Raw genomic sequence first — 23571 nt, 5'->3', positions numbered from 1 at the left:
AGGGGGGAATGAAGGAGGAGACAGACAGAACTAGCTCCATCTTGAAAGCAGGACTTCATCTTGGGCCAGACTGTGGACTTTGAGCTAGATGCCCAGTATGTGTGGAAACGAAATACCAACTGGAAAACCAGGCCCCCTGGATGGAAGAGCCCCAGGGCTCATACCTAGACTCTCTGTTGCCTAAAAGAATACCCTAATTATCTGTGTAACCGAAAGAAGCATAAATTCTATTATGCTTGTTGGGGTATGACCACAGGCCTATTGATAATTGTCCACTGTTAACTGCCTAGGCTTAAGGCATATGAATCACAGGTGAACTTTGATTGTATCTTTCTTTTTCTTTGTTCAGACTAGTTTCAGGGAATTTGGGGAGGTGGGTTTGGGCACATACACTTAGGGTATATAAGGTTTTCAGAAAAAACTGGTCAGGGTCCTAGGCTAAGAGGAGACTCTGCCTTGGGCCCACCAGTGTAATAAACTGCACTCCACTATCTGCACTGTCCTTCCCGGAACGCGTGGCTACAACAGGGGAACTAAGATCATACATGCCACAGAGCAACTAAGCCCGTGCGCTGCCCACTACTGAGCCCACACGCTCTGAAGCCCAAGTGACACGACCAGAGAGCCCGAGTGTCACAGCTAGAAAGTCTGTGTGCCACACAAAGGATCCTGCAGGACACAGTGAAGACGCCGAGTGCCACAATATGCACACAAAATTAAAAAAATAAAAGAAGTTCAGAGGAAGGATGACCAGGATACTGACAGCTCACGGTGAACTAAGATACAAACTATACCCAGAGAGATCAAGATCTGGTTGAACTTATTCTGCACAATATTAGGATACGTAGAAGCTTTGATGTGACAAGAGTCAGAAATGGGAACTGACACATCAACAAAGCAACTGGGAAGTCACTTTGCCAACTTACACCCCTGTTGGCACAAGCTATTGTATGGCCTCTCGAAAGGAGTCTTTTGAGAGAAAAGAAAGGGTGATTGTACTTCTTACTTTTAAATACTCATCTCTAAAAAATGTGAGTATTTTTATAATCGTGTTATATTCTGAAAAATCCTTTGAAATTACTCTTTGTATTGTTTTCAAATCCAGGTCATTTAAATAAGGAATTCCAGCTCACCATTTTGTAGACAAAGTATTTTGACCCCAACAGTACTGCCTAATTTGATCATCAATAATGCAAATCAGACTTTGTTCCCAATGACCTTTGATGTTTCCAAATATTATATTCACCTTCTTGAAGACCAGACATTATTGAGAATATTCAAAGAATAAATTAAAAGTTTTAAGTAGCTTCAAAAAATGAAAGTTCTAAAATATCATGAACAATGATAGCTTGACCTTAAAAATCCCTAAGGCTACTTTTAAGAGGATAATATCATTTGGATATATATTTCACACTATATTTTTGAGTCAGTATTTTACATGTATTTATACCTGTGAATATTTAATGAGGTCTGTTATTTCAGATATGCTGAAAAAAGGTATAAAAGTTATTGTTAACTCACCCCTAAAGCTATCAGTCCAATGTCCTTTTATGATCCTAAAAGTCAGTATAATTGCTGGTCATCATCAAGGAGAAAGTGGAATAAACTGAAAAATATAATCCTGCTTGTATCAAACATCAGCATGCATAATGCTGCATATAATTCTGTTCACTTGCAAATAATAAATATTTCAATCTCAGAAGAGTCAGATGACTGAAGTGTCCCAAGATATGCAGAGTCTTCATGTGAAAAGGAAGTAAAAAGTAGGGAGTTTCTTCAATAGCAAAGAAATAGATCAAAGAGTGATGGGCTTGAATCTCACAAATTACAGGGCTCAGCCTACCAGACTGCCCCACGCTAGTCTCAGGTCCTGGGGCACCTGTAACCTGTGGCTGATCAACTAGATTTCTGGGTGACCACCCCCTTTTCAGGTTCTAAAATTTGCTAGAATGGCTCACAGAACTTGAGAAAACACTACTTACTTTTACTGATTTATTATAAAAGATACAGATGAACAGCCAGATAGAAAGACACATAGGGCGAGGTCCGAAAGGGTCCTGAGTTGGAAGCTTCTGTCTGTGGGGTTAGGGTGTGCCACCCTTCCAGCAAGTGGATGCCAAATTCACCAATCTAGAAGCTCTTTGAATCTCTAGTTCAAGAGCTTTTCTAGAGCTCAGTCTCCAGCCCCACTTCTTTCCTCTCCCAGGAGATCAGTGAGTAGGGCTGAAAGTTCAAATCCTGTAATCACTGAGTCTTTCTGGAGACCAGCCCCACCCTGAGGCTGTCAAGCCCCCCCCCCCCCCACCACTGCCCCTGCCACCCTAAATTATCTCATTAGCATAAACTTAGGTGTGCTTAAAAGAGCTTCCTTGGTGGTTCAGTGGTAAAGAATCAGCCTGCCAGTGCAGGAGATGTGGGTTCAATCCCTGGGTCAGGAAGATCCCTTGGAGAAGGAAATGGAACTCATTCTCCAGTATTCTTGCCTGGGAAATCCAATGGACAGAGGAGCCTGGTGGACTACAGTCCATGGGGTTGCAAAGAGTCAGACACAATTTAGCAACTAAACAACGACAACTAAAGACAATAACTATGTTTTTTTTATTTTATTTACTATAAAATTTTATTTTTACTATACCTCAAATAAAGTTTCAATTGAGGTAATGAGATAAAATTAATGTGAAATTATATTGTGATAAGCCAGATGACTATCTTCAGAATTTACACTAAAAAAACCTCATTTCACATCTCTTGGGCTCCTCACTCAGCTTTGAAAATACAAAAAGGCTGGAAGAGTGAAGATTAAAGAAGAGGCTTTTGGGGAATTCCCTGACGGTACAGTGGTTAGGACTCAGAGCTTTCACTGCTGTGGCCCCGGTTCAATGCCTGGTTGGGAAACTAAGATCCTACAAGCCATGTTGCAGCTTCAAAAAATAAAGAGATTTTTTTTTTTTTTTTTGAGACAATTTCTTTACGGGGGATAGTTCTACCCGCATAACAAGCTTAGAAAAATGAGGGTGTCAAGGAATCTAGGGCCTAGTTGGGACTCTGAGTTTGAAAGCACAGTGGAGGGGGATCAGATTCCAGGCCCAGGGGACCAGAAAAGAAGTTGGAAAATGACTCTGACCCTGGCACAAAGGAGAGTTGCCCCCTTCTGACAATAGTAACTGCACGTTCCCTCCTTCAGGAGGACTCCCGGGATCCAGGAAACTTTCCCACAGGTCATGACAGACTTTGCTGTGGAAAAAGCTGCCTGGAGTCATTATCTATGCTTGCTGAGTCACTTAGCCCTCTCTGACTCTTTGCAAGCCCATGGACTCTTTGCAAGCCCTCCAGGCTCCTCTGTCCATGAGTTTCTCCAGGCAAAAATACTGGAATGGGTAGCCATACCCTCCTCTAGGGGATCTTCCCGACTCAGGGATTGAACTAGCATCCCTTTCATCTCCTGCATTGGCAGGTGGGTTCTTTATCACTAGGACCACCTGGGAAGCCCTTACAGGGCCGCCCAAGAGGGTCTCTAGGCAGGGGAAGTGGTTCTCTCATACACAGCAAGGGTCCATAACCACGAGAGAGCCAAGAACTGAGGGGGTCACAAGCAGCCAGGGAAGCACCTCATGCCTCGGGCATGTGCCTAGAGGGACAAGCAAAAAATTAAATTAAAATGAAACCATCCCCTGCATAAAGAGCGTACATACCAAGTAAGATTGTGCCCTCGTCTCCTAATCTCCTCAATAACTGAACTAAGCCCTAGAGGAGCTCAATTTTTTTTTTGTTTTACAACAAGCTGGGAGAAAAGAAACACTAGTCCGAAAAAGAAAGAAGGATGATGCCTCCCTCTCCCTCTCCAAACAGCCAACTTCATAGCAGTGCTGCCTGGGGAGAAGGTAAGACGGCATTAAGTTAAATTTTACATTTTTATCATTTGCATGGGTTAGGTATTCTAATTTCTGAATTGAGATGGTGTGACTTGAAGTGACTAAGAATGAACAGAAAGTTATAGAAATCGTTCACGTTTTCATCCAGAGATAGCAGTGGGCTATTCTTCACTGAACAAGTTTTAAAGAGAAAATGGGAAATGGGAAAAAGAGTTGTAGTTTCAATGCAACCCGCAAAGGAGGCCTGTTCAACATCAACAAGAGTATCACTGTGACCCATAAAAATTTTACAAAATATCTCCGGAGGCAAAACCAATTGAAGTAGAAATAGGAAAAGTTTGGACCAATTCATAGATAATGTAGTAAGTCCCCTACCTATGAACCTTCAAGTTTCGAACTTTCAAAGTTGTAAACGTGCATTCCCTCATCATTAGGCGTGAGTGAACTGCAGCTCACCCTCCGTCTCCTATTGCTGACAGTCCTTCAGCTCTACCAACTCCCACCTCTTCTCCCTCCCCCAGTCAGTAGCTCTTCTTGCCTGTTCACTCGATGCCAGCCCCTGTGTACCAGCTGTTCTACTGTACATTTCAAGGTTATGTGCTGTAAGATTAAAAATGTCTTTACTTTTTGTGTTTTTTCGGTATTATTGTGTGAAAACACAACACATAGTCTAGGTATCCAGTTAACACAATCTGCTCTATGTGCTGTGTTTAGGTACCCAGTTAACACAATCTGCTCTAACTTTGTTGGACTTACGAACAAACTGGACTTATGAACGAGCTCTCGGAACATAACTTGTTTGTATGTGGGAACTTACTGTATCAAAATAGGTTTCCAAAAAAAAAAAATAGGTTTCCCAGACAAAAAGGGAAGATATTTGGAAGATGCTGTCACACTTTGATGCTAACATGATATCCATGTCCTCCCGCTGGCTCCATCTGTTTGTGGTGTCACACTTACAAAAGAACAAAAGATTCATTTTAATATTTTAAAGCTACACATATCTTAATTGACCATAACCATAATATAGCCAAATAGAATAATCCATCATCATTAGTACTTCATGGACCAAGGCACTTTAAATAAGACTCTATAAAGATGATGATAAATGTATATAGATTACCCACTAAAGGTTATTATTGATTTTCTCTTGAAGTCATCCTTTATCTTATGTGGCCGGAGAGAGAAGAGCAGTTTAGGCACAAGAATGGGAACAACCCAGCCATGCCTAAATGAATTTGCAAAAATTATCTATAAATAATTTATTTTAGTAAGTCTGTACTACTTTGTCATGGTTGAGCATCCATAAAATAAAAGAATAACTTACATTTGTTGTACAGTGCAATGGACTTTCTATTCATAACTATTATTATATTTAAGCCTCAGACGATCTAGTGAGGAAAACAGAGGAAGTAATGGTCATCTCTTGTTTTTTCTTTTTTTTCTGCCCAGCATCCAGGCCAAATCCCTTAGGCCACAGCATCCCAGTTTTCCATCAGGAACCTTACCCATTCTCAGATCATGTGCTTTGGGAATCTACATGTTCCTGGAGAGGCATGGCTGGTTAGAGGCACAATGATTCATTCAGAGACTTATGAACCAAACTAGACCAGTAAGAGTCAGCCTTGCAGCATTTGCTGGAACAACTGGGAAGAAGTGTCTTCTTGGTGTGGGATTCCAAGTCATAGAATGGATACATTGAGCTGAGGGTGGCCATTTTTGTCTCCACTGGGAGACACCCCACCTAAAATGAAGTCAACCCAGGAAAGAGGAGTGAGATAAATACATATTTCTGAAACCATGTAAACTTTTGAATCAGCCATCACTAAATCCCACCCTTGGAGCTCTCTGTTCGGTGAATAAATGAATTAGCTTTTTGCTTATAGTCACATTGACTTTTATTTCCATTATTTGCACCCAGGCTCCTGATTAGTTTTTTGAAGTATTGTTATTGTCATGTATATATGGCCCAGGGCTTATGTGATTGTCTAAGACCAGGCAGTGGCTAAACCAGGACACAAAGGCAAAGCTGTCAGATTCATCTTTTCAATTCCTCAGCTAGGCTCCCCATACCATATAGTTATATTGTACTGTGTAACTGTGCTGTGCTTAATCTCTCAGTCCTGTCCAACTCTTTGCGACCCCATGGACTGTAGCCCACTAGGCTCCTTTGTACATGGGATTCTCCAGGCAAGAATACTAGAGTGGGTTGCCATGCCCTCCTCCAGGGGATCTTCCCAATCCAGGGACCGAACCCAGGTCTTCCGTACTGCAGGCAGATTCTTTACTGTCTGAGCCATCACGAAAGCACTACCAATGTTTTATAGGCTAAACAAACACTCAAATAATCAGATGAGCCAGCAATCATCAGAAGCAGGAGATTCAGAATGAACCTGTAACATACAGCAGATGAGTCTATAACATACAGCAGATATTTTAAAAGCAGGGTTCTCACTAAACAGACTAGTACAATCAATCCATTTCCTCTAACGCTAAAAGTTCTAGATGCCTGGGAAACTGAAGCATTGAGAGCTACAGAAACAGAGTAGAAATTAAAAAAATCCAAGTAACTATATTGGCTCCATTCCTGTTAGCAAACGAATTCAATCATCCACACACTATTTTTTCTTTTCTTAAAGAACTGTTAACAGCAATGTTTGGGATCAGGTTTTTCAATTATATAATATGAAAGTCTGCCAGAATTATTACATAAAGCAAATGTTTTAAATCTGACAAAGAAACCAATCAGTCAAGGATCAAAGAGGACCTATATAACTAGTTCATTAACAAAAACATATGTTCTATCTCACACTGTTGATGGATATTAGTTGGTTCAATTTGGGGGGAGTGATATTTTACAGCATCTATCAAAAGCTTAAATGAACTTAACTTCTGACCCAATACTTCTACACTTATTTAGGAATCTGTCATATAGTAAGACTACCCTAAATGCTCTAGTATATTTGGATAAAGGTGCATTAGCACTATTTATAACTACAAACACACTGGTAGTAGTTCCTATTTGCAGGGAATCAGCTGGATAAATTGTGGCACATTCAGACTCCAATTTACTATAGATTGAACATACATGTTTATCTTTGCATTCTCCTAAAATGCCACTGATGGTAAAGGGATAAAAAAAAAAAAAGAAACAAGTCATAAAGATAAAGTGAACAGGAGAGATGATGAGAGCAGAAAAGAAATGTGAACCAAACACTGGAAGCTGGGGAATAAATGAACAGATGGTATAGGACTTAGCCAGAGAATGCTGAAACCTAAGCCAGCAGGGAAGGAATACAATAAGGAGTAAACCAATTGCAGAATCACAGAAAGAGTCAGAAAAGGAGCAACAGAGGGCTTCTTAGAGGCAGCAAGTATGGTTAAAAATAGGATAGACAGAAAGTCTTTAAAAGTTCTCCTCCTCCCCATACACCCCAGAAGCAGTGTCATTTGCAGCAACATGGATGGACCTAGAGACTATTATAACTGATGTAAGTCAGACAAAGACAAATACCATAAGACATCACTTATATGTGGAATCTAAAATGCAGGAATAAAGCTATCTACAAAAGAGAAACAGACTCACAGACATAGAGAACAGACTCGTGGCTGTCAAGGTGGAGAGGGTTAGGAGAGGGATAGATTGGGAGTTTGAGATTAGCAAATGCAAACTATTTTATAAATAGGATGGATAAACAACAAGATTCTATTGTATAGCACAGGGAACTATACTCAGTATCCTGTGACACATCATAAAGGAAAAGAATATGAAAAAGAATATATATATGTGTATATTATATATATATATAACTGAATCACTTTGCAACACAGCGGAAATTTTAATATAACATTGTAAATCAACTATATTGTTCAATCCCTGCAGTAGGAAACGTCAATCCACGCCAGTATTCTGCCTGGGAAATATCATGGACAGAGGAGCCTGATGGGCTACAGTCCATGGGGTAGCAAAGAGTCAGACAGAACTGAGCAACTGAGCATGCACACAGATACTTCAATAAAACTTTAAAAGTTCTCCCCCTCACACCCTGAGAAAATTGGTCTCCCCTTCTCTGGAGAAAAAAAAGGTGTTTACTCTGGAAATACTGCACACTATGATACTGGAAACTGCAGGTACAGTTGGGGGTGTAGGGGGAAGGTGAAGCCCAATATGACAACAGACAGGTTAAATGAAAACCATACTGAAAGGTGAAATACTGTCCCCAAACCTGGCCTTCATTTTACTCCCAGAATACCACCAGCCAATCTTCTAATATCGGGGCAAAAGACTGAGATCTATCTTTGGAGAAACTGACCACACTGAGAGCAAAGGTACTAACCTGGGAGATGCAGGAACTACATCCAACAAAACTGCTGGATTCAGAGCCCCTCTTCACTATGTGGCTTGCCAATTCACCAATTCTTCCATCCAATCAGCTTTTTAGCACCTCATTCTTAAATGAATAGACAACCACAGATCACAGATAATGAAAAGTCTCTACTATAAAAGCTAGGATAGAGGGAATCAGGATGGAGAAATCAACTCAGAGGAAACAAGGTCCATGACAGTTGAAGGCATGAAAGAAAAAGAAAGGTCAGGAAAGAATTAAAAAAAAAAAAAAAAACAACTTTAGTTAATATCTTCAAAAAGTTTAAAAAAAAACAGTGTAAAAATGAAGCATGAAATGGTAGGCTATAAAAAGAACCAAAAAGAACTCTTGGAATTAAAGATTTTATGGAAGGATTGGAAGATAAAGTTGCAAAAATACCCCCAGAAAGTAGACAAAAACACAAAGATAGAGAATATTAGAGAGAAAGAATAAGAAAATTACATTGGTTCAGAAAATTAAATATTCAAATAATAGGTGTCCCCATAACAGAGGAAACAGGAGGAAATACGTGATGAAAAAACACTATAAAAACATGTCCCACATTTGGCTATCCAACAAAGTTAATGAAAATCCTCACAGCTTCCAATCTTATACCATTTACAAAATCAATTCAACAACATAGGAAAGGCAAAATGATTAAGCTTTAAGAATATAATATCTTCATGAGTTGGCGGTATGGAAAGAAAGCTGAAACAGAGCTCAAAGAGCCTTAAGCACGAAGGGAAGACACTGATTCATTTAACTGCATTAAAATTCATAAATCAGAAGATATGATTAAAAAGTTAAAAGACAAGACAGAAAACAGAATATATCTGCAATGTATATAATGCACAAAGGGTTTATATCAAGAATATAAAAGAAATTCCTATTAATCAATATGATTAAAAGGACAATACAATAGAAAATGGACTTGCATAGACAATTCACACAAATGGAAATCCAATGGCCAATGAATACATGAAAAGATGCTCAACATTATCTGCAGTGAAACATACAAATTAAAACAAGAGATAAATGTGAGCCCTAATGTAAGCTGTGAACTTTGGTAACTTGCTTCAGTCATGTTCAACTCTTTGCAATGCTTTGGACTGTAACCTGCCAGGCTCCTTTGTCCTTAGGTTTCTCCAGGCATGAATACTGGAGTGGATTGCCGTTTCCTTCTCCAGGGGATCTTCCTGACCCAGTAATCACAGTCATAATAATAACATATCAATACTGGTTCATCAATTGTATTGAATATACCACATCAATGCAAGATGTTAATAAAAGGGGAAACCACGTGGGGCCAGAGAAAGAGTATATGGAAACTCTGTACTTTCTCTTCAATGTTTCACAAACCTAAAACTTCTCCAAGAAAGTCTATTAATTAAACACAAACACACACACACAATGAGATACCAACATACATGCACCACACTGACAAAAAATTTTAAAAGACTGGTGATCTCAAGTGTTGGCAAGGATGTAGAGCAATGAGAACTCTCATATACTATTGGTGGAAGTGTAAATGGATACAAATATTTTGGAAAACCACTTGGCATTATCTAATAAAGGTAAAGACAGGATTTCCACATGACCTCTCCTAAGTGTGTATCAACAGAAATGCATATACAAATGTATGAGAGCACGTGTATAAGAGTGTTTATGCAGCCATCTTTTGTGAAAACCCCAAACTGAAAAAGTCCAAATGTCTATTAATATCAGTAATTTGAACAAAGGAATACCAAGTTGCAATGAAACATGCACCCATACAGATGAATCTCAGAAACCTAATAATAAGTGAAAGAAACAAGTCCCCAAATAATATGCACTGTGGTATTTCATCCTCATGAATTTAATAAAATTAAAACTAAATTGTATTATTTAGAGATGTACACAAAAATTATAAACATACAAAGAAAAACAAGGAAGTGAATTTCACAAAACATAAGACAGTGGCTACCTAGTTGGGGGAAGGAAATGTGATCAAAGAGATCCAGCACACAGAAAGTGGAGCTGAAGGGGGAATGTCTTCTAAGATATTTGCAATGTTCTATTTCTTAATCTCTGTGGGGTTAGAAAAGGAAAAAATAAAAAAGAGCAAAATACTGAAAATGTAACTAGCCCCTCTGGTTCTGTAACTAATGGTTGTTTGCATGCTCCAGATAAGTCATTCTCATAGCAGCCAAGTTAGAACACCAGTAAGCAAAGTTCTTGAAATTAAAAGATGCTTACTCCTTGGAAAGAAAGTTATGACCAACCTAGACAGCATATTTGGTGTTGGACAGGGAGGCCTGGTGTGCTGCGATTCATGGGGTCGCAAAGAGTCAGACACGACTGAGTGACTGAACTGAACTGAGACAGCATATTAAAAAGCAGAGACATTGTGCTCGCTTTGGCAGCACATATACTAAAATTGGAACGATACAGAGTAGGTTAGCATGACCCCTGCGCAAGGATGACATGCAAATTCGTGAAGTGTTCCATATTTTTTTAAAAAAAAAAAAGCAGAGACATTACTTTGTCAACAAAGGTCCGTCTAGTCAAGGCTATGGTTTTTCCAGTGGTCATGAGAGTTGGACTATAAAGAAAGCTGAGCGCAGAAGAATTGAGGCTTTTGAACTGTGGTGTTGGAGAAGACTTCAGAGTCCCTTGGACTGCAAGGAAATCCAACCAGTCCATCCTAAAGGAGATCAGTCCTGAGTGTTCATCGGAAGGACTGATGCTGAAGCTGAAACTCCAATACTTTGGCCACCTGATGCAAAGAGCTGACTCATTTGAAAAGACCCTGATGCTGGGAAATATTGAGGGCCGGAGGAAGAGAGGACGACAGAGGATGAGACGGTTGGATGGCATCACTGACTCAATGGACATGAGTTTGGGTGGACTCCGGGAGTTGGTGATGGGCAGGGAGGCATGGGGTGCTGTGGTTCATGGGGTTGCAAAGAGTTGGACATGACTGAGCGACTGAACAACTGAACTGAACTGAAGCAAATTTCTAAGGCCAGAAGGAGTTTTAGCTCCCTCAAACACTTTCATAGAACTCTGTGAACTGTTTAACTCTCCACCTTCATAAAGGGTTCTTAGGAGAGCTCTCTGGTTGAACCAACGTCATAAAGTGAGGGTAGCTGGTAACAATGAGCAGGGTACCAATAAGACTGACCGTTAAACTTTTTGTTAAAAGCAAAAATGAAATGAAGCAAGACCCTATGGTCTTTGACCTCCATGTCCTCTGCCTGTTGAAAAACTTTTGCCAAAGAATATGTTTAATCAAAGTGAGAAAACGTAGAACAAAGGAAAACAATCAAAGGAGATCAAATAATAATAGGTTAGTCATCAAGCAAAGTCAAGGACCTTTACTTTCTCCTCAAGGGCTAACGATAATATTCTGAGCCATATCCTGTGAGCTGTCCTGTAAATAATAAAACCCTCACCATGTGGAAGAAGTTAACTGCGTGATAACCAGACTGCAGCCATGACATAAGCTGCCACAGTTCTGAGAACTGGCCTCAAAGAAATGGAAACAAACCAACCCTGGAACTGAAGACTAACTTTACCCAAAACAATAAAAATGATGCTGGATTAGACCACCGATGATCTATTTCAAAACGACTGTCAGAGCTGACGGTGCTGTTTCTGCACATAGCCCTCTCCCTGTGGCTATCACAGCTTTTGCCCACTGGTTGTCAGTGGGGAGGAGGGAATCAGCCTTTGGACTGAAGTCGGCCCTCCTCCCCAATGGCCGGCATCCAAAACACAGCAGACTCTCCTTTCCACCAACCTGGCCTCTCTATTGGCTCTTGAGCAGTAAGCAGGCGGATCCCATTTTCAGTTCCAAAAGGATATGATCAATTCTAAGCAAAAGTTTTCTTAGTGATTTATTATTCAAGTGGCAAGAAATTTAGGAGCTATCTTTAACCTGATTGGTGGCATTAAGATATTGAGAGAAAAATAAGAGTTGGAGTAAGGATGGATAAATAGGCAAAAGGAATAAAGTATTATAAATAAGTAATATAAATAACAAAATACAAGAGAACATGCACTCCACATAAGTCCACTTTGATACTGTATCAGAAACTAGGGGTTATAATCTATCCATTATAAAGAAAAAAGTGTTCTGGAGCAAAAAAAAAAAAAAAGTATAAATTACAATTATTTTCACCACCGCTACCAGAACATTAAAGAATGTTTCTGATTGGTTCTCACCTCTGTAATGATAGTAACTCTCAGGACTAAGAAAATTTAGAGGATCGTGTTTTACTTCCCTACTTGCTCACTCAATGAGAATGGTTCACTCTCTCGAGAAAGCTGCATTCACAGTGGCATAGTTTAGTGCTAAGTTGCTTTAGTCATGTCCGACTCTGTGCAACCCCATGGATTATAGCCCTCCAGGCTCCTCTGTCCATGGGATTCTCCAGGCAAGAACACTGAAGAGGGTTGTTATGCTTTTCTCCAGGGGATCTTCCAGACCCAGGGATGGAACTCATATCTCTTCTGTCTCCTGCATTGGCAGGTGGGTTCTTTATCACTACTGCCACCTGGGAAGCATAGAGTAAACCATACAATGTCTCCTTGCCCCACTTACCCACATTCTCTGCCACCGAATACAGGAAAATCCCACATAGGCCCACTCCCTGATCCCACCCCTCATTCAGTTTCTCTGGAGTTTGAATTCTGGAAGGGAAGCCAGTTCATCAATGTTAAACTGAATCAAGACACATGTAGAAGACAAAAACCACAGATCAATAGAGTTCTAAGGCGACCCTGGGAATCACTAGATCAGGTGTACATGATCAACTGGCATCCATGGGCCACATACAGTCTCCCAGTACAACCTGTTTGATCCTCATGCTGATTTTCTAGAAATTAGAACCAGTTTCCAAGAGTCAAGAACTAGACAATTCCACAACGATCCAGATTTCTTGCTTTGATTTAAAAATCTGGAGATTCTAACAACTCTGTGTCCCAAAACTTATGACATGACATGACTGGCCCCTGATGTAGCTCAAGACCCTCATTTTTCAGAGTGGAAAAGCTGGTGCTCAACAAAGGGACTCACAGATATCACACAATAAGTTAGAACCATCAGTGAGTGAGAACAGAGGCTATTGGACTCTCAACTACATAACCCTGGAGACAACCCTGGAGACATCGGCCAACCTGCCAACACCATCGTCCCTAATGCTCAGACCTGTCTAGTCATACAAGCCACAAAGCAATGTCTTGACAAGGAGCCTGGTCCACCTGTATGGAGCTTAGGGATTCAGAAAGAGCTGAGAAAAGCATGGTTCTAAGCTTACAACTCGTTTCTACTTGCTGGACAGGAAGTAAACTCCTTTCATCGACCAGTATAGACACCAGAAAGAGATAAAAACACAAAAATGATTTCATTAAGAGAATGTTTCTCTTAAAGAAGACCCTTGCTAATAGGATGTAAAGTAACTTTTTCCTATTGAGGTCAGAATTATATTTTACATATGCATGTGAACTATGTAATTATACCCCTCAAATCGTAAATTTATAAAGGCACACAGCCTATGTAAGATAAAACTAGAAGTACAATTTTCATTTTATCTACTTCTGTACTATTTGAAAATTTAACAGGAAAAAAGTATTACTATTATACCTAGTAAAAACGCAGAAACATTTCTAGTTCGACTGACTGAGATTAATTACACTAGCTTTGAACTCTAATTTATACACCATTGGCTGAAGTATAATTACTAAAAAGGGAAGTTGTTCCAGATATATAGTTATGTGGACAAATTAAGTTGCAAAACTGTGTACCATCTACCACATTTTCATCAAATTCACATAATACGTAAAATACCTATAAAACAGCTGAACATTTTGTTTTTAAAGGATAAGATATAAAAAGGAAAGACTAAGGCAAAGGTATAAAATGAAATGAGGGAGAATGTTAACACAGATAACATCAGTCCACTTCCTATGGGGAGGTCACAAAAGTTGACCTTAAAATTTCTAGACATAGACAATAAAGGAAAACTAGCCTGAAGCTGAAGCTCCAATACTTTGGCTACCTGATGCAAAGAGCTGACTCATTAGAAAAGACTGTGATGCTGGGAAAGATTGAAGGCAGGAGGAGAAGGGGACAACAGAGGACGAGATGGTTGGATGGCATCACCGACTCAATAGACATGAGCTTGAGCAAGCTCCAGGAGATGGTGAAGGACAAGGAAGCCTGGCATGCTGCAGTCCTGGGGTCACAAAGTGTCGGACACAACTAAGCGACTGAACAACAGCCAGATACATGATTTGTAATAACCATAAGGTAATGATAAACCAACTAGACTAAAGCCACACAAGTTTTCCTAACAGTAATAATAGTGCTGCTTCAGTTCAATTCAGTTCAGTTCAGTCGCTCAGTCATGTCCGACTCTGTGACCCCGTGAATCACAGCACGCCAGGCCTCCCTGTCCATCACCAACTCGCAGAGTTTACATAGTGTTTATTGCATGCCTGGGCATCATTCATTTAATCTTCTCTATGATGATCAAAGGGAGTGCTAAAACTACTAGCGCCATTGAAAAGATGGGGAAACAGAGGCACACAGAAATTAATAAATGACTTACCAAAGGTATACACAGGTGTTTAAATCCTGCCTGGAGTGCTGGCTCCAGAGTCCCCACAAATTCAATTTGAGGCTGAAATTCAGACAGAGTGACTTTTAACCACTACAGTATCTCTTCGTCCCTCACAGGAAAAACTGTGTTGTAAGACTAACATTCTCAAGAGCATTCTTAAAGGAGGCACTGTGACACATTTTGGAAGGCTTTTCATTTTTTATTTAATTATTATTTGGCCATGCTACACAGCATGTGGGATCTTAGTTCCCCAACCAGGGATCAAACCCATGTACCCTACAATGGAAGTTCGGAGTCCTAATCCCTGGACCGCCAGGCAAGTCCCTTGGAGGGCTTTTTAGATGGGACTATACATGTACAACTGAATGGAAGGCAGCACCCTTTATCAGACCACACCACCCCCCTCCCCCAGCTTCTTAAAACTCTTCAGTGGTTTTCTCCATTGGCCTGAGAATATCACCGATCCTCCTTTCAACACACAAGGCCTTGAAGGACCCCTTTTAAAGCTTCAGCTGTCACCTCTTGCCACTCTTCCCCTCAATCTTTCTAAAGCAGCTTCCCACATCTTCTTTCTCTGAACATGCTAAACTCATGTTTGCCTCTGGGCCTTTGCAACTGCTCTTTCTTGCCTGGAATCCCTTTCCACCCCCATGGTCTTTAAAGGTGGCCTCTTCTTGTCATTCAGATCTCAGGTCAAATGTCTCTTTCTAAGAGAGCCCTTCCCTACCATAACAATGCATGACATCCCTTGTCCCACACCAACCTCTAGTAACTCTATTAAATCAGGCTCTTTCATCTTCTTCATAGCACATTTATCACTCTTTGAAGCTGTTGCATTCATTAATTTATTTATTGTTTGTCTTTACTACAAAACCATAAGCTCTATGAACGGGGGAGATCTTGCCTATCTTTTCCAGCACCTAGAACATGCCTAATATATAACAGGTCCCCAGTAAATATTTATTGAGATTGAAAAATTAATTGAAGACAAGGTGATCCTTACTGTGCTGCTTCTCATTTCAGTTATCTAGGCTGGCCATTCACACAGCCCAGATCCTTAACTGTTTGAAAGCTCTGCCTCAGTGAGGACAGTGTAGGGAATATATGGCCTGCACAACCACCATCTGATGCTAGAACTCAGGCAGGATTGGTGCCCCCAGAAGTATTTCGGTCCAGCTGCAAACAAGAGGCCACTGGCATTCACCAGCTGGTGGGCAATGCTCCCGAGCAGAATTCAGCTGCTTGCCCAGGAGTTTGCAGCATTTCAGAGCTGTGCGCTGGACAACTATCAAACATGTGTCAAGTGCCTGGAGCCCTTGGGAAAATAGAAGCAAAGAAACATCAATCATCTTGGCCGTACATCTGCCGAGCATCGATACAGTTAATACCACTTCTGCAAGGAGTGTGTATTTAAGTTTCCAGCTGCCACATCACATTGGCTACTACAGATCTAGGCCAACACAATGCTTATAAATACTGATTTGGCAGAGGACCAAGAATTCCCCACCTTCGTATCAACTAGGCTTCCATCTGTCTGAAGAAGCTGGACAGTGTTGGCACTCAGCTTTCTCTTATCTCTTCATCAACGATTAAAAAGATGAGGAGTAATGGAGGAGCAAAGCTTATAGGAAACATGCACTCTAACCAAGATCAAAACCACAAGCTGAGGTCAGGGAAGGAGTTCTTATTTGGTAAGAAGAACCTTGTCAAACAGACACATACTTAGTTTATTTCTCTCTGGCGAACATTCTCAAAGCAGCCCATGTCATTAAAACAGTAGGCATTAAAGGAAGATAATGCAGCACTCTCTATAACAAATCTTATTAAATGATAATCCATCAAATGATTTGTTTCTCACATAACTGGCTTCTACCTTTTTTTTTTACATTATTTTCCTTCGACACTAAATGTGCTCATGTGCCTCAGTCATATCCTACTCTTTGAGGCCCCATGGACTGTAGCCCGCCAGGCTCATCTGTCCATGGGATTTTTCAGGCAAGAATACTAGAGTGGGTTGCCATTTTCTCCTCCAAGGGATCTTCCCAACCCAGGGATCAGAACCTCGTCTCTTGCATTGCAGATGGATTCTTTACCACTGAGCTGTCGAGGAAGCCCCTTGACACTAGCGATATCTTCCTAAAGTGGTAGGTCTTTGACTGACCTCATTACACACACAAAGCCTTGTTTTATTTGAAAAGGATTTTAAAACAAGGTGGTCAAAATGTGCTTTGGCAAAAACAAAAACTCACAAACAATTAATGTAGTGCTAATCCATAGTTGTTACCCCAATCCCACTTAGAATTATAAAAAGGTCCCTGTAAAATCACAATAACTATGAAGAACCTCTCTTCCTGGTTCTGTGTCTTCTCTGAGTGGAAGCAGAGAGGGATGAAGTAGATGAAATATGAGGTGATTTCATACCCAGGGGGGTAGAAAAGGGAGCCCTTGAGTACCCAGTAAACACCTTGAGTATGTGGATTTCTAAATGTGCATAAAGAGAGAAGAGAAGCAAATAGGTGAGTCATGGGCAGTGACCTGAAAAATGCCATGGGGCCAGGTGGGTCAGGAGAGGCGGGGGTGTGCAGAGTCACTGGTCAGATGAAGAAGAGACTGGGAGGAAGGGGCTTGCAGGGGGAGTCTGCAATTGTCCCCATATGATTTGGACTATTAAGGCCACACTGAGCTGGTGCTTCCGTGATGGACAGGAATGGCATCCCTCAGAAAACACTCTGGAGGAAGACAAGTCACATGTCTATAGGCTAGAAAGGGGCAAGGGGAGGTGACAGAAAGCCAAATCCTAAAGTCATTGACTGCTTCTCTTTTGAGAAGTTTGGGAGAAAACCAAGCACAAGAAATGTTGAGATGAAATGAAGAGAGATGTCTTATCCAGATGTAATGATTAAGAAGTGGAATCATTCTTGTGCCTCCGGGATATACAACCTGTCCTCAGCTTCACCTCCCAGCTCTGCTGCTGCTGCTAAGTCACTTCAGTCGTGTCAGACTCTATGTGACCCCATAGATGGCAGCCCACCAGGCTCCACCATCTCTGGGATTCTCCAGGCAAGAAAAATGGAGTGGGTTGCCATTTCCTTCTCCAATAAATGAAAGTGAAAAGTGAAAGTGAAGTCACTCAGTCGTGTCCAAGTGACCCCATGGACTGCAGCCCACCAGGCTTCCCCGCCCATGGGATTGTCCAGGCAAGAATACTGGAGTGGGGTGCCATTGCCTTCTCTCCTTCCAGCTCTACAAGGCCCAAATTTAGTCATCAGATCTTACCACTCTTTCTCATAGCCACACAAAACCAGCACAAGTCCTAACAGCCCAAGTTAAGACCGTTGCAACAGTCTCTCTGACTCTGCTTCAAATTCTTGGTCTTCAAACTAGGCAGCCAGAATTATCATGTCAAGAGAAAACAAACCAAAAAAAAAAAAAAAAAGGTTCCTCAGACCAGAAAAAGCTCCCTTAAAAGGTCACTGATAATTGATTAAACCAGTCAATCCCTTGTAAAGAAGCCTTTAACTAGTGCCTTTCCTTATCACCTATTCATTCCCTGGCTCATCACTCTATCTCTAAAAACAAAACAAAACAAAACAAAGCATACTTTGTAACTCTCTCACATATATATTGTAAACTGAACAAGCCTTATTTTCATAAATGTAGTAATTTTCTCCACGTAAGGATTTCTTTCAACTCTTTCTGAACTGGTTCCTATGCAATCTTAATGCCTTTTAAGCTGATGAAGGCACTTGCTATGAGCCTTAAAACTCTTTAGAAAATTACAAAATACATAATTTTCACGAAAGAGGAAAAAAGAAGCCTTCCCTTTCATTTGCAATCAACCAAGATAACCAGCCATAACCTTGGTGAGTAAACACACCTAAAAAGGAGATTTCTTCATGCTAAAAATCCACATGAGGGAGGAAGACACACTTGGGCGCCAGAAAGCCACCTGCCGAGGCCTGGTGATAGCAGAGCTCTGCTGCGCTTAGTCACTCAGTCGTTTCCGACATTTTGCAACCGCATGGACTGTAGCCCGCCAGGCTCGTCTGTCCATGGGGATTCTCCAGGCAAGAATACTGGAGTGGGTTGCCATGCCCTCCTCCAGGGGATCTTCCTAACCCAGGGATACCCTGGTCTTCCGCATTGCAGGCAGATTCTTCACCATCTGAGCCATCAGGGAAGCCCATGAATAATGGAGTGGGTAGCCTATCCCTTCACCAGGGGATCTTGCCAACCCAAGAATCAAACCAGGGTCTCTGACATTGCAGGCAGATTCTCTACCAGCTGAGCTACCAGGGAAACCCTTGTGACAGCAGTCTCTGTTAGTCTAATCTGCTGCCAAGAAGCCTTGTTTCGGCGTCACTGAACAGAGGATCGTGTGGCAGCTGGGAGCTCCGGCACTGGAACATCCACAGATGGCCTCAACCTGTGCAAAGTGGCGACGTGACAGGGGCAGCACCGAGTCCAAAGTCGACAAGCATGAGGACTCACGTGAAGTCTGCACAGTCGAGGGTAAACAGGAGGTACTGTCAACCTCCGAATGAAAACAGCTTGATTCCGAGTTTCAAGCATTTTTAATTACACACGTTATACATGCTGGATTGGGGAAAAGGAGAGAACAGAGCAAAGAGACAACAATAAAAAACATTTACCTCCTGCCAACTACTAAGCACTGTTTTTATGCGGAATAAATTCTTTCAATTTTTTTATATTATAGATGTACGTAAATGTGCAGCTGCGCTGTGCTCAGGCCCTCAGTTGTGTCCAACTCTTTGCCATCCCATGGGCTGCAGCCCTCCAGACTCCTTTGTCCGTGGAATACATCTTTTTTAAAAGCAAACCTGAGAATTCATTCCCATTACCATGGTTAAACCAAAAAAGTTAGCAAGGGTTAGTAAGGATGTGGAAAAACTGAAACCCTTGTGTATTGCTGGTGGGAATGTAAAATAGTGCAGCAACTATGGAAAACAGTGTGGTAGCTCCTCAACGAGTCAAAAGTGGAATTATCATATGATCCCACAATTCCACTGCTGAGTGCACACCTAAAAGAAATGAAAGCAGGAGCTTGAACAGATATTTGTACATCCTTGCTCACAGCAGCATTATTTACAGTCGCCAAAGATAAAAAATGTGAAAGTGTTAGTCACTCACTTGTGTCCAACTCTCAGAGACCCCATGGACAACAGGCTCCTCTGATCATGGAAATCTCCAGGCAATACTGGATGGGTAACCATTCCCTTCTCCTGAGGATCTTCCCAACCCAGGGACTAAACCTGGGTCTCCCACAGTGCAGGCAGATTCTTTACTATCTGAGCCACCAGGGAAGCCCCAGCCAAAAGACTGCAGCAACCGAAATATCCAGATGACTGGATAAACAAATAACAGGATACTATTCAGCCTTGAAAAGAAACCTCTGACTCACGGTACATCACCGATGAACCTTGAAGACATTATATGAAGTGAAGTAAGCCTGTCACAAAGGGACAAACAAGGTATGATTGAATTTATGTGAGGTATCTAGAATGGTCAAATTCATAGAGACAAAAAGAGAATGGCGGTTGCCAGGAGCTGGAGGAGGGAGAACGGGGAGTTATTGTTTAATGGGCATGGGGTTTCAGTTTGAGGTGATAAAAAATGTTCTGTAGACAGATGGTGATGATAGCTGCACAGCAATGTGGATATACTTTTTTTTGTGTGTGTGTGGATATACTTTAACATCACAGAACTATCCTCTTGTTTATTGAAATATAGTTGATTTACAAAGTTGTGTTACTTTCACATGGACAGCAAAGTGATTCAGTTTTATATATATATATATACATTTCAGTCTTTAGAACTATACTGTTTTTAATATATTTATTTTTAATTGGAAGATAACAGATTTACAACATTGAGCTGGTTTCTGCCATACATCAACATGAATCAGCCATAGAACTATACTCTTAAAAATGGCTGAAATGGTAAATTTTACATATTTTTTACCAAAATTAAAAAAAAAGGATCATCCTATCTGTAATTTGCTCTTTTCACTTCATTTGATACCATGAATGTTAATAGAGGTACTCTGAGCATTCATACATAATTGCAAAGTAATTGACTGTATGAAAGTACCATAATGGGTTTCACCAGTCCTGTATGTTGGACAGTTATTAGGTTGCCTCTGATTTTTCTCTTCCCGAAAGATGTTGAATGATTCAATCATGAGACATATCAGGTCACAGTACATTCCTGATGATCCTTCTTTTGGATTCATTCTGGTCATTCACAAAAACACTGTAAATCTTCCACGTCAGTCAGCAAAATTTCCTCACCATTAAGAAATATTTATTAACTACTTGTCCCTGTAAGATATTAATCATTAATAACAAAGATAGTGATTAATACTTAATCTAAAATATTTAATAAGTACTTATCTGTCTTCAAACTTACTGGAGGAAAAAATTTAGAAACGTTACTGACTGAACATGACACCCTGGGCAAGACTCAAAATATCTCACAAGAGATTGATAAAGGCACCGATCACTCAGAGGAAAGGTTGGCTGGACAATGGGTCAGCCAGACCAGGGCCCACCACCTGATCAACCCCACAGAAACCATTTAAGTATGGGATAAAATGGGAGTTCTAAGGTAAAATTTTCTGAACAGATCCTATTTTTTTTGTCAGTTGGCCAAAGGAGAAAGGGGCTTCCCAGGTAGTGCAGTGGTAAAGAATCCACCTACCAGTGCAGGAGATGCAAGAGACATGGGTTTGATCCCCAGGTCGGGAAGATCCCCTGGAGTAGGAAATGGCAACCCACTCCAGTATTCTTGCCTGGAAAATTTCATGGACAGAGGAGCCTGGTGGGCTACAGTCATGGGGCCACAAAGAGTCAGACGTGATTGAGAACAAGGACATAAAGAAGGAAAAGCATACCTAGGGAAAGAGGAGCCAGACTCTAGACTGGTAAAGTTAAATATCCCTATGGAACATGGGCATGGACAGTTGAGAGGTCCTGTCAGATAAACTGGTCTAGAGGTCAGGAGAAAGATCTAGCATCCAGATCAAATGTACACTTGGAAAAATCAGAGCACAGAGTTGGTCACTGAGATCTTTGAAAGCAGGACTTTCAGTCTTTTGTGGGCATCACCTGTTAATGTCAGAGTCCATTCAGCAGGTCTGGGGGAAGCCTGAAACTTGCATTTCTGACAAGCCAGTGAGTGAAGGCCTATGGTGATGCCCAGACTATAAACTCAGGAACAAGGTGTCTTGAGGGTGGATAGAAAAGGAGAGAAAGAGTAGGACTTCAAGGAACCCTGGTCTTTAAGAGACGATTAGAAGAGGAGGCTGCAAGGAAATTGAGAAAGGAATGAGAAGTCCAAGAGAGTCTGGGATTATTGAGGTCAAAGAGGAAAGGAAGAGTATTACAGCCCTGCTGATGGATCAGGTAAGACCTGAAGAAGAGATACTTAGTCCACTTGGGCTATCACAACAAAACACCAACAGTGAACAGTTATTCTCCCACAGTTCTGGAGTCTGCAAGTCCAAGATCAGGGTGCCAGCCTGCTCGGATTCTAGTGACGGCTCTCTGCCTGGCTCACAGACAGCCACCTTCTTGCTATGTGCTCACATGGCCTCTCCTTGGTGTGTATACGGACAGAGAGATATTCCTCTCTCTCTACTTCTTGAAGTGAAGTGAAAGTAGCTCAGTCATGTCCAACTCTTTGCCACCCCATAGACTATACAGTCCATGGAATTCTCTAGGCCAGAACATTGGAGTGGGCAGCTGTTCCCTTCTCCAGGGGATCTTCCCAACCCAGGGATCGAACCCAGGTCTCCTGCATTGCAGGCGAATTCTTTACTAGCTGAGATACAAGGGAAGCCCAAGAATACTGGAGTGGGTAGCCTATCCCTTCTCCAGCGAATCTTCCTGACCCAGGAATCGAAACGGGGTCTCCTGCATTATAGGTGGATTCTTTATTAGCTCAGCTACCAGGGAAGCCCCTCTTCTTCTTACAAGGACACTAATCCAAAATCCAATCATGAAGGGCTCATCGTCATGACCTCACCTAAACCAATTACCTCCCTATCTTCTAATACCATCACATTGGAGGTTAGGGCTTTGACGAGTGAATTGCAGGGGTGAGGGGAGGGGAGGAGGTACACAAACACTGCATCCCTAACAGTGCTCACTGGACTTAGTCCACTTGAGCTATCACAACAAAGCACCAACAGTAAACATTTATTCCAAGATCACGGTGCCAGTCTGGTAGGATTCTAGTGACAGTTCTCTACCCGGCTTGCATCCCAGCTCCATGCAGCACCCTCAACATAGAAGAGAAGACAGGAGCTCCTGGGTGGGTACACATGCCAAGAGGCTCTGGAAGCAGAAATCCAGGCCACAGGCATTCACATCCCTCACACCTGTTAATTTGCTAAAAGGACACTTGCCCTGGGCACCACAGCCTGAAGAGGACAGAGTCAGAGGGCTCGAATCCCTGCCAGCAGCCTGCATTTTCTCTCTCTAAAACTACCAATTTTGCCTCACTTTGGCAGGCCCAGTAGAAGTTCCGTTTGTGAAAACTGAAGACAAGTGCAATAGCAAATGCTTCTTGTCCCCATATTACCACAAGAAGCTCTAGGAAAAGGCACATGGGTTCCCAGGTCCAAGCTCCCAGGTTTGTTATCCTAGTGACCTCATTGGTCACTCTGCAGAAAGCCCTGCAAGAGCCTCACTCCCTTGGAACGGC

The 23571-nt window shown here is 41.5% G+C and overlaps 1 protein-coding gene and 1 non-coding gene across 6 annotated transcripts in view; one reads left to right on the top strand and one right to left on the bottom strand.

The window, feature by feature from the left end:
• The window catches only part of SLC16A12 (solute carrier family 16 member 12), a 107225-nt gene that overhangs the window by 57014 nt on the left and 26640 nt on the right, over positions 1-23571 (bottom strand). The window contains exon 2 of one of the 5 annotated variants that reach the window (XM_043476168.1): positions 14833-14904. The exons of the other annotated variants lie outside the window; for them this stretch is intronic. The gene's annotated coding sequence lies outside the window, so the exon portion shown is untranslated. The remainder of the gene's footprint in view (positions 1-14832; positions 14905-23571) is intronic. 5 annotated transcript variants of the gene reach the window in all.
• Positions 10626-10732, top strand: LOC122446870. Its single transcript, XR_006271030.1, has one exon. It is a non-coding gene; the product is annotated as a U6 spliceosomal RNA (small nuclear RNA).

This window comes from Cervus canadensis, chromosome 8 (assembly GCF_019320065.1).
Source record: "Cervus canadensis isolate Bull #8, Minnesota chromosome 8, ASM1932006v1, whole genome shotgun sequence".
In the NCBI taxonomy this organism is placed as follows: Eukaryota; Metazoa; Chordata; class Mammalia; order Artiodactyla; family Cervidae; genus Cervus; species Cervus canadensis.
This window is presented reverse-complemented; position numbering and strand designations above follow the sequence as displayed.